The 12,416-nt window shown below is 41.2% G+C and overlaps 1 protein-coding gene across 7 annotated transcripts in view; it reads left to right on the top strand.

Annotated features, from left to right (window-relative positions):
* Window positions 1-6,222: 6,222 nt before the first annotated feature.
* SEMA4D (semaphorin 4D) overlaps window positions 6,223-12,416 on the top strand; it is a 124,602-nt gene continuing 118,408 nt past the window's right edge. For 5 of the 7 annotated variants that reach the window (XM_088130235.1, XM_088130236.1, XM_088130234.1 and 2 more), the window contains exon 1: window positions 6,223-6,398. The gene's annotated coding sequence lies outside the window, so the exon portion shown is untranslated. Of the gene's footprint in view, window positions 6,399-6,496; window positions 6,581-12,416 lie in introns of those variants that run through there. The other 2 variants (XM_088130233.1, XM_007423589.4) reach the window with 1 other exon arrangement.

The raw sequence follows: 12,416 nt of genomic DNA on the forward strand, positions 1-12,416 counted from the left end.
AGTTGCCTTTTGTTATTAAACATTGAGACAATCCATTAGCAATGATCCTGGTAATTAGTTTGGATGGGGTTGTGCTCCACCTGAAGGAGGTCTGCTCTGCAACTTGGCAGTGCTTTTCAATTCAAGCTCTTGCTTAGACCACAGGTGGAAATAGTAGGCCAGGAGAGTTTTTGCCCAGTTTCAGTTGGCGCACCAGCTGCAGCTCACCCTTGACTAGGATGCCTTGGCAACTGTAATTCATGCCTTGGTCATCACATGGTTGGACTATGTACACAAGGTGGGACAGCTTTTGAAGACCATCTGGTAGCTTCAATTAATGCAGAATGTAGTGGCCAGACTGCTGGTGGCACAGTCTCTCCATTGCAGAGCAACACTGATTTCAAGGTTGCTGTTCTGCCCTCCTATTTGCTTCTGGGCCCAGTTCAGAATCCTACTTATTATTTATAAAGCCTTTTTAAGCACAGCACTAGATTATATCAGGCACTGCCTTGCCAAGTTGACTGTATCTATGTGCTATAGTTATCTCACGAAGCCTGCTGGGAGCGCCTCCTTTTGAGATTCATGGGACCTGGATGAGGTGGCACGACTTCTCTATGGTGGCCTGTATTATGGCAGATGTTCCTCTAGAGTAGCATCCTCTATTCTTATATTTAGGAAGATTGTTAAAGCTTTCCTAATCTTTGCGCTCCAATTCACTGGTTATGGGCATGCATCTGAATATTTGTTTGCAATTTGTGGTATGTTATGTTGGTTTAAATAATTTTTGTCTTTTTTTTTTTTTAACTTTGTGATATACTACCCAGAGTGATATAACTGGATCAGTTAACAAAAAAGACAAATAAATACATTAAATTAAATTAAATGGAGAGATGGCATGGGATAGACAGAGTCTCAAGCCCATTTACATATTTTTTTTCAATGTACACTTGACTTGGAAAGAATAATATTTTAAAAATCCACCTTGTTCTTCACAAATTAAAAGGAAAAAAATCTTAGTATTCCCCCTCTTCTATGTTACATTAAAACATTAGTTTGTGAACATTTTTCATTGCTTGGAGAAAAAAATTCATATACAGGTAGTCCTTGACTTACAACCACTCATTTAGCGACCATTTAAAGTTATGACAGCACTGAAAAAAGTGACCTATGACTGAGCCTCACACTTACACCCATTGCAATGTCCTCGTGGTCACATGATCACTTGGCAAGTAGCATGTATTTGCGACAGTTGCGGTGTCCTGGGGTCAAGTGATCACCATTTGCAACCTTCCCTGCAGGCTTCCGACAAGCAAAATCAATGGGGAACTGCATGATTCACTTAATGACCGCTGCAAAAAAATTCATAAAATTGGATGTGGTCACGTGATACTTTGCCTAACAATCACACCACTTAACAACAATTTTTCCGGTCCCTATTGTGGTCGTAAGTTGAGGACTATCTGTACAGTTTGTTGGAAAGCAATGCAAGAAAAAGACATCATTAAAAAGTATAAAGATATGTACTAAAGACCCACAGAAACTTCCCACTCACTGTGCTAGCAAATCTGCATTGCCTTTCAGGCCCGTGACCCATAATGCCAGCATTTCCTTGTAATGAAGCCCAGGAGCTGGGAGCTGGGATGAGGCAAGAATCCCTTAAACCTACCTTCCCACCCATGGAAGCACAAACTGCCCCTTGAAGGCCAGGGAAGCAATACTTTACCATTTCTAAAGTAACATTTGCTAGGCTGACGAAATACTTCTTCATTCAGTGATAAAACAGCTTGACACAAGAATGCAACACAACTGCAAAGGCCAGTGATGATGCTATGCAAGTAGCTGAAAGTGCCTTGTCATCTGGAAGGCCCCTTTTTTGAAGCGAAAAGCATTTTAAGACTATACTTAATTGCACTCTCATTCCAATTACTCAGTTCCATAATGTGGGCTTTCATCAAAAATAATTTAAAACACTGAACTCTGAGAAACTGATGGCAGGACTCCAGCTGACTCTGCACAGTCACATTCACATTGAACCACCACTAAATTTGCCTTCAGTTTCTTTCATATTATCCCATCTTCTCCCTGTAACTTTGAGGTCCAGTTCTTTCTTTGTTTAAATGGAACAAGTTACTAGACATCATTATTGTTTAAAGCATCACTCAGGAAATGAGACAATCTGGGAAAGTTTCCAGCTATTGACTGAGGCATTTCACTCTTCACAACTCTGTGTTCCTTCCTTTCGTCTCTATTTCCCAATATTGCTTCTTCTTGATCACCCTGTTTAGCAGTTAAGATAGATGAAACAAACTACTCTGGGTGGAATTTTCTTACCAAAGTTGTTTTCACCACCGCTAATACTGATGCTTGTTTGTGCCCCATGGCCAATGTAGCGCTACAGTAAGGACTCTTGCAGAAATATCAAGATATGAAGAATATTGTAGCGCCCTTATAGAAATCCAGCTGTAGCACCTTTGGAATACAGATTTGACATGGTTGCCCCAGATTAAATGACAGAGGTTATACGGCGAGAACAACAAAACTTTACATTATCCAAGATACATAGAAAAAGGACAGAAAAAGGTTCTCCTCCTCCTTCATAATTCCAGGGCTGTTTCTAAGCAAGATTTTTAACATAAAATTGCCTTGCTTTGTTCAAAGCATTTTACACAGAATCCAGATAATATCTCCCATTGATGAGTCTCTCATGTTTTCCTACTGCTTCTTCCATCCTTTTTTCTTACCACAGAATAATCCATTAAGGAGAAAAAAATGGAATAGCCACACAATGCCGTTTGATTGGTAGCATTAGGAATCCTCCTCTTGAAAGGGTCAATAAAATTGATTGGCAGATTCAGGATAGATAAAAGAAAGCCATTATTTGGACAATGCATGAACCAAAAGACACAGTGATTGCGACTCATTTAGATGCCTTTAAGAGAGGATTAGTATAGCTTTGGAGGACAGCTCTATTAAAGGATATTTATGGATACATGAAACCTCCCAATTTGAAAGCCAAATATCATTTGCTAGAGAAAAACGAAGATCTTACTGTCTTTGTGCTGTATTGTGACTTTCACAGAGACATCTAACTGGCCACTCTGGGAAGCTGGGTATTGGTCTGATCCAGCAAGGCTATCATCTTTTTTTTTTTTTAATCAACCTAGTGGTTATCTAATTAGGATATTTTCTCCTTCTTGTGGTAAATTGTGGCCTTCAGGCAGAGAGGAAAAGGGGAGCACGGCTAAAAACGTATAATTTGCTTTTATTTTGAATTTGAAATTCACTTTGCTTTACTAGATTGTTCCAGGTTATTTGAAATTTGTGGGAATAAACTAATGGAAGAGGAGCTAAATTGGTTCTTCAATTTTTCACCTGGACACATTTACATGGATGGATATGAGGTTACCTTCAAGTGTGCATCAGTTTTTAAAAACATTCTAATCTAATTTTCCATATCAGGTACTTAAAGATAAACATAAAATGCTAATAGTCTTTGACCAAATGATCAGTGCAATACAAAGTGTATTGCCATGAAGTGTAACACAAACTTTCTGTAAGCAGAGACATCTTTAAGATCAAATGCTTTAATTAAAACAATGAAAGTAGTGTTGCACATCTTGATGCAAGCTCTGCCCTTTTGTACCTGACTGGGACATCACAATGTACATACAAGAGGGGTGAAACTTGCATCACAAGAGTGTAATAGTCATTTGGTCATTTGCATCCCCATGCCCCCTCCTGCCCCTGAAAACACCTCTGTCTATCAGTGACCTATAGTAGTAAGGAGAGAGAAGGAAAACAGAATATCTAGGTCATTCTTATACTTATTTGTATGGTTCAGTAAGCTCTGGGGATATAGCCAATTTTATTCTGTTGAAGCTAATAAATGGTCAGTGATGAAAGTCATATAATCATTCAGTGACTGATATGCAAAATTTCCAAGAAGGCATCAGGATGGTACCATAATTTATTTTCTGAAGGTGGGAAAAGCAGACATAGCAAACAGGTGTACTGTAGTATGAGAGAGCCCATGAGCACAATCACAAGAAATACTAAATATGGCTTAATGGTACCATGATAAAAGCACTCACCCAGTGAATACACCCCCCGCCCCATAAAGCAAAACACAGCCACCTTCAATTTGCTTGCTCCCTCAGTGTTGATTCGTCTCCAGAATTTTCTGTTTTATTTTTGTTTGCAAATAACCACAAAAAGCCTTTGGTGACCCAATCAGAGATAAATCAGGGCATAAAGTCCCTGAAGGCTAATGATCTTCCCACCCCATTTTTAAAATAAATTTCCATGTATCACAAGGAATAAGAAACAAAAGCAGAGCACCAGAGAGTAACTCCACTTTGCAGCTATGCAAAGCCATGCTGTGGTTAGGGCTTGCACCTAACCTCAAAATGACCATGCTTCTATGTTTGGATGATACAGTAAGTAAAACCTCAAAATAGCGTGATCTGTCATGTGAATGTGATCTATGTCTGGGATCAAGCCCTACTTAACCATCATGCTCATTAGATAATTGGGTGACTCACATCTTCTTGTCCTAATCTTGCTCAAAGAGAGTTTTTAAGAATAAAATGGAGGGGTGGGCGGCACGGTATAAACACCAATACTCTTTAATGATGCGAAGATGCAGCAATTGCATTTTCTGCCCAACATGCAGATTTTATATGCACAGAAATGTGACTGGGGGAAAAGGACAACCTGTAACCCTAATATGGTGATATACTGTGCCAGATTCAGTGGAACTTTACAGCAGATTAAAAAGTGGCCTCTCACACTTCCAAAGTGTTCTCCAGAAAAAGGTGATTAAGGGACAGAAAAGTCTGTTTAGCAAAACATTGGAAAAAATGTAAGGTTGCATCCCATTAGGTTTCTGTTAATAAAACAAGTGTATTCTGGAAGGCCAGATTTGGATGTTACCTGTTATGTAAAAGTATGTTTTTCATCATATACTTTATTTGCCTCTATAGGGCTTTTTATGAGCCTGTGCAACTACATAACAAAAAAACAACTGTTAATTAAAAAAAAATTGCTACTCATGAGAACATCACTAAAGCTGGTTTTTATTTTAATGTCTCCATTTTACCAGCTATAGGGAGAAGGTCATTGAAGACTTCTGAGGGAACAGACCTCCTGAACCAACAGGAATTATTCTGGTTTATATTATTTGCAAGGGTCGGCCAGGATTCTCCTGCATCTCAGCGGGGCTGGTGTGTAAATAGCAACTGACAGCACTAGTGGAATAACAATTCTGCCAGCACAATCCTAACAGACGACCAGTTGAGTCTAACTTATCAAGAAGCTGGTGGTTTAAAGAACAGGTGCTTTTTTGCCTAATATCGGCAGTTACATTTTCTTTTCTCAGGATTCTGGATTCTTTTCTAAAGTTACTGGACTTTCCGGCGAGGGGAGGGGAGAGAGGATGGTCGCGTAATTCCTTGTGTAATAGGTTTTGGGCAAACGGTGATTCAGAATGACCACCGCCTAGACAAAGTATAAATATAACAGGATAAATAACCGGTGATTATGTTACTTCCCTTAGCATGCAAATACTTTAAAAAAAATACTGTACAGGCCATTTTTTTTTACAAACGTTTAAGTTGTATGTATAATTAGTTAAAAACCAGTAAATAATATTCCCCCACCCCCACCAGGAACGGGCCATTGCGGAGTGATCCATGATCATTGTTTGCAACACACCTATATTGGGCAATACCTTCGTCTGTACGCACTCAGTTCCCAGAAAAACCAGCAGCGAGACAGTAGCGTAATAACAATAGCACGTGAATAGAAGCCTGGTATCTGTAAGTGAAGGGCTGGTGCAATCTCGGGGGGAGCCAAGGAGGGATGGGTGTGCGCGCATCCGTGGATCCCTCCTATGGTCTTCCCGGCACAAGCCCCCAAAGGTCGACTTTCCATTATAATCTAAAAGGCTGGGTGTTGGAGTTTTATTTATTTTTTTAAAAGAATCAACCTGAACTGAATGAGCGGGATGGGAAAGGGGAAAAAAATCCCAGCCTAAACAAATCCAGCCTTATTCCCCCTGTGATTTTCCTCGTCTGAGCCCCTGCTTTTTAAATCTCCGCCCCCCGCCGCTGCCCAAGGCATCCCCCCTCCCGCCTCTCCCCCCGAAGCGGATCGCTGGAGGGCAGAAAAGCTTCTGCGGGCCGCCCGCTGTTGCATTGGCTCGCTTGGCCTCCTCCCCCGCTGTAGCCGCCGCCATATCTGCGGGGCAACCCAAACTTGTTACACACTGGCACCAACTCCTCCTCTTCTCGTTGCAGCTGGGTTCGTTTTTACCCCCATCCATTGACGTGCACGCGGCGAGGCCCGGCTGAGCGGTCCCTACGGATGGGGGGGGTGTTCTTCACGAAAACGTGAATAAAGAAGTTGGAGGGCAGTAGCAGGTAAGCGCCTTTCCAACGTATCCCATGCGTGCCGCTGACCGCAGCTTCCCTGTTTCAGCCTGCTGCAGCGGAGCGCGGGGGCGGGGAGGGAGGAGGAGAAAAGAGGCAGCAGGGAACAACTCTCCGTCTTTGCAAGCCTCTTCAGCCACTGGAGGATCTCGTGAGCGGCGATCCTTTGCCAGGTTCGTATTTGCAGAACGCTGGAGCTCGGGGTTCGTGGAGAGAGAAAAAAAGACGATTCTTTTGAAAGACCAGGGCGATGTTGGCATTTGAAGCGAGCTGGTGGAGAGTAATCTGTGCGCAGTCGGTTGTAGCTACGGGAGAGGCGGGGTGTCTGCATTGGAAATGTATCTCCCGCCAGGCGTGTAATAAACAGTAGAAACCTGGTTTAGCAAGAGGAACAAATCAGACCCGAGAACGCAAAAGGTTGCCAGATTACACGATCGGAAAAGATCCTTGGAAAAGGGTAGTGTTTTTTCGATCTAGTTTGCAGGGAGTGGCGGTCGCTTGGCAGTCGCGGGCGAGAACTGTATAAAGGAAATGTGGAGTTGCGGCGGCTGGCCGCCCTAGTTTTCTGCTGTGGAGCGGCTTGTAGACCGTGATACTCTGAAACACATCCCTTACCTTCCATATGCGCATCGCCTTACACGGATACCGAAACGTTTCCGCTACCTAATGGATTAGGCTTGCGGGGGAAAACAAGAGCGCGGCGCTGCATTCGCGCGTGGGGGCCGGGGGGACACTCCTTGGGGGGACTGATCGGTTTGGGGTCTGCGTTTCGTATTCAGTTTATTTCGCTCTCTTCGCTAGGATGGTTGACGCCCCCTCTCGTTGCTTTTGCCCAGAAATGTCTGGAGACGTGACCTTTGGCTACATAGGCACGTTTTCTCCTTCGGTGTTCATACGTTCACCTGCCTCCAGTAATCTTCAGCCGCCCCCTCCCCCCGCTCTTTTTACAGTCTGAATCATGCAGCCCCCTTTGTGTCTAGGGTTCAGTGGAAGAGGTGGATTTCCACTGTTGCTCTGTCATGATTTACGGGCGGCGCAACCTTACACTGTTAGGTTCCTGGCCATTTGAAAGACCTTTCTGTTGCCCCAGTGACACTTCCATAAGTAGAAGGCTGAAAGGAAAGGGCCCTTTGTAAAGATGGAGATAGTATGGGAAAAAAAGACAAATAAAGGAGGGGAGGAGAGAACAATCAATATGAAATCCTGTAGTATTAGCTTTACGTTTTAATTTGAGTTATACCAGGCTGCGGTCGTAAGTTTCTTATGTTGATATTTGTATCTTTCCATTTATGGGCTCAAGAGTGAAATCCTGCTTCTAAACAGGGTGGGGAACATCTGGTCCTCCAGATGTTTGCTGAACTAGAAGCCCCAGCAGCCATGGCAAGCATGACTAATATGAAGGATGCTGGAAGGTGCAGTTCAGCCATTTCTGGAGGGCCAGATTCCCACTGCTGTGCCCAGAGACCGGTAGCCTCAAACTTCACTAGATCTGTTGATTTTCTTGGTGGAACTAATCAATAAGGTATTGGCTGGTCTATAGATAGATTTTTTTTTTTTTTAAGAAAGAGTTCAGTCTGAGCAGTATTCCTGTCTAGAGTACAGTAGCTATTCTTCTCTTATAATGCTGCTTTACTAAAGAGAGTAAAAGGAGAACCTTCCCTGACCTGGGACTTTGGCACATTTTGTCCAGTGGGATTCGGTATTATTTGGAGTTGTAATAATATCCTCAGGAAGCTGGATGGATAAAGCAAAGAGCGCCTTCTCAGCCTGTGTTTCTTCAGGTCATGAATAGAGTGTTTTGGAATTTGCTATTTCAAACAGAGAAGGGGATGTGGAATGGAGCTGGGCTGCACCTGTTGTGAGCATATGTCTATCCTCCAGTGAGCTCTTACTTATTGGCAGAAGCAGCATGCAATACATGAGCTTGTTTTTCCCCCTCCTCATAGTCTGAAAGAACGTTACTAATTCTCATGCTCAACTACATTCTACCGGTATGTTTCTTCATAGCATTTATTCAAATAAAACTTGGCTATTATTTTTAATATAATAGCGATCTCTTGGTGTGATCGGATTTTGAACCAAACTCTCTGCAGTGATTCTGACATTCAGGCATTGAAGACATGGCATCAGATGCCATGATTGTTCTAAATGTATTTTGTTCATTGATTTTTATATGTTAGGCTTATATCCCATCTCCTGGAAAGCTTCCATGGCTGTGGCTGGACTTGAACCTTAGTCTCCCTGATTCTAATCAGCACCTTAGAAGTTGCTCCACATTGGCTCTCTATCTCAAAGTAGATATAAGTGGAAAGCTTTGCTGATAGCTATCCTTTATTTGGGAGTGATCTAATGATGCTGTGTAACTCCCACAGGGAGATTTTGCATCTTGTCAAGAAGTATGTACAACTTTTATACCACAAGGAATTAATACATAATTAAAAGGCTTTGTCACATGGGTGGTGCTGTAGTGTAAATACTCTTGTGCCCTTGTGGAAGGGATCTTTTTGGCACTGCATATGAAATTTGGTCATAAGTGCATGCATTTGTCAGAAAATGATTTTTTAAAATATCGTCATATTTGTGAACAGTCGCTAAACGAGATAGCTGTTAAACGAGGAATGGCTGGTAGTTGTAAAGCTGGCGGCGAAGATGTACTACTTTCATGATTTAGTTTTTCCACTGATACAATATGAACATATCGCTGCCTATCCATCAGATGATGTGCGGTGAGGGATTATGAAGAAATCTGTGCAAAAATTTATTGCATGACAGGGATAAATCATGCATGCAAATAATGTAACAAAGCTCTGAAAGGGGCTACAAATGGAGCAAACATGATATTTAAGGTCGAACAAAGGGAAGAAGATATAAAAGGCATTCCTTGCTTGGTTTGGCTGTAGCCTAACCTCCCTGTCTATTTCAATAAAATAATAAATTATAGTCTAATGGCCTTCGACATTTCCAAATGTAACACTAATGTTCTACCCTAACTAATACCATAATTATCTGCAGGTTTTGCCCTTTTTTGCTTTCTCTCTTTCCTTTCTTTCAAAGGTTTGGGAAACCTTTGAGGTATTGAGTTGGGAGCTACATGTACATGTTTGTACAAGTTCACACCCAGTAGAATTTAAAGTAATAAGAGGTTAAAAAAGATACAAGGAACTTGTATGAAAAAGATACTCAACTGTATCTGGTATATCTCTTTTGTTAAAAAGAAATTCTCAACAAAAACTTGGTAAAGTTTCCCCGCCCCGCCACCCCCTCCCCAGCATCACTGAGGAGGGGTCTAACTTGCTAGACAACAGTATTAAAAATAGGAGCACAGAAGTTACTAGACTGTGAAAGTTTTATTTTAGCTCTTGGAGCTGGCAAAGAAGATAGGAAGAGCTTTGTCCATCCTCTAGTATTTACTGCATACATTCATTTCTGAATGAGATTTTTTTCTCTCTCAGTGATGTCCCTTGCTGCATATGGAACAGTGAACCAGTTTTATAGACAAGGCTAGTGGACTCAAGTCTATTGGTTGAAGACCAATATATGAAGTAGCCTTCCCCAAACTGGTGCCCTCAGTATGTATTACTCCATAATTTCTAGCTTCTCCATATGGCAGAATGTAATCTGTGCAGAACATTCCTTTTTGCAAAATTCTGTTGTCTTGGGCTTTCTCACAAATTAAGTTATTCTGTTTTGGCTCCAGTTCCTTTCTTTTACTACTGAAAACATACCAGAACTGATTTTCCAGATTAAAGAATAAAATGGCTTGGGATCTCCAAGCCTGGAAGGCAGGTACTGTAACTTCCAGGATGTTCAGTTCTCTAATGAAATAATTTGCTTCTAGCAGTTTGCTTACTCATGACATTTACATGAACAAGATTAATCTAGTTCAATTTAGGACTTAGATCCCTCCACTAGTCTTCTACTACCTGGTACATGCTAGACATCTAGTCTTATAATATCCTGAGGCACCTGGTTGGGAAAGACTTGTGTACTGTTTTGCCTCCTGTTCTGTAGGGCAGCTCAGCCTGATAGCGGACTGGTGTAGATCTTTCTGTTTATGTAATTCAGTTTCAGACCACTTAAGAAATTATAGGTGGGCACATGCAGTTCTCCAGTGTGGCTTTCCCACTGTTTTCATATCTCAATTTCCCAGTAACGTTTTGTTCTGATACTTTTTTGTATTATATCCCATGAGAAAGTTTTTCTCCTTAACAAGCTAAAAGATCCAATGCATAATTGGAAACTGCATTTGATACTGAATTTTAGGGGAACAAACATTGTCGTAGAGTTTATCTGTAGAAAAACAAAGCCTATTATCTCTAAAAATTATTTTCTTGAGTTTTAGTTAGGATATCCTAAATTGGTCATGTGGGAACATTTTATTTACATTTTCATTATATTTCATTCTCTTCATCGGTTTCATTGTTGTGTTTTTACTTATTGTTTTTAGTTTTAATAATGTCATGTCAACTACCCACAGGCTGTTGAGTAGGCCAGAGTACAAATGGTATAATAAAGAAAAAGTGCATAATAGAGATGATGGATTAAAGCTGTGCTCTTAATAAAAAGGAAATTTTCTTCATTTGATTTGAATTCTGCCTCTGTTCTAAACTTTCTTCTCTGCTGCTGCCTTGTTCTTGCAATCATTGAGTGTGGGAGCTTAATCATGTGAGAAAGGCTAGCATACAACTAATTCTGTTGCTGCAGAGGTGGCCCAAATGAATGCCTTCAGATACTTTTCTAGATAAGAATAACTTTCCACTATAGGAGAAACTGAAAGACACAAACATTATACTGCATTCCATGACATTAAAAAAGAGAAAGTTTCTTTCTGATCAAGAAATAACATTTACTTGGATTCTGAAAGGGATTATTTGTCCACTATTTAATCAGAAAGAATGCCTCATGCCCTGATAATATTTTGTGAAAAACAGAAGATGTTGCAATACCATACTAAAATTTCTGTAGTTGTTAGCCCAGAACATTGTATTCCACTTTCTTTATCTGTTCTCTGTGCTTTTCAGAAATAAACCTTGACACAGCACTTTAAAAGAAGACTGTTCCACCCACTATCATGTTTAAAATAGCACTATACTCATAGGTAAATAATAAAACATTTAATCATGTTATCTAACTTTGCTGAGAAATCGTGTAATAAACCCAGTAAGTACAAACATTCTCTTTTTAAGTATGGTCCCATTTCCAAGGTTTTATATTTAACTTCTGTCTTCATTGTATATCTTAGTTGAATATATGGTTTTGAATATAGGCATTTTACATCATTGACCTGTTACACGTCAGTAATAGCTTGTACAGACAGTCCCTTACTTGCAAACTTTCATGTTGCGAACTTTCACCAATACGAACAAGATGGATCTGGAAGTCGGGTGGGAAAGGATTAGTTTGCAGTGCGGTGCAAACTAACCCTTTCCTGCCTTTTCCTGCATTCTGTCTGCATTTGAGATTTGCATTGGAGTTGGAGTTCGCAGAAAGGGTTAGTTTACATGGCGCGCTCCATTGTCAGGTGAGGCAGGAGAGAGGGTGGTGCCAGATGACTGGGGAGAGAGGCGGAGGTCATAAGTGTGAGCTGGTTGCCAAGCACCCAGATCATGATCACATGGCTGTGGGAGTGCTGGGACGGCTGGAACTCCGAGGACCAGTCATAACCACCATTCGTTCAGCGCTGTCGTAACTTTGAACAGCTGCTGAACAAATGGTTGTAAGTCGAGGAATAGCTGTAAGATTTTAGAGGTAAAATCAGCGCTTTGAAATTTACTTGGAAACATTGGGAACCATGCAACCACCACAGTTTAGATGTTACAATGCTGAAACAGTTGTTGCCTGTCATCCTGTGGGTTCCTGCATTTTGCAGCAATTGAAATGTCCAGGTAGTCTTTAAAGGCAGCCCCAAGAAGAGTACATTGCAGTAATCCAGTCTCAAGGTGGTGAGGATATGAGTGATTGTCACCAAAGGCTCCCATTTCAGAAAGGATTGCAAGTAGTGCATCAGTC

The sequence above is a fragment of the Python bivittatus genome, unplaced genomic scaffold, assembly GCF_059951505.1.
Source record: "Python bivittatus isolate LINGU-HERP-01145 unplaced genomic scaffold, Pbiv_v1 ctg000850_np1212, whole genome shotgun sequence".
Lineage (NCBI taxonomy): Eukaryota > Metazoa > Chordata > Lepidosauria > Squamata > Pythonidae > Python > Python bivittatus.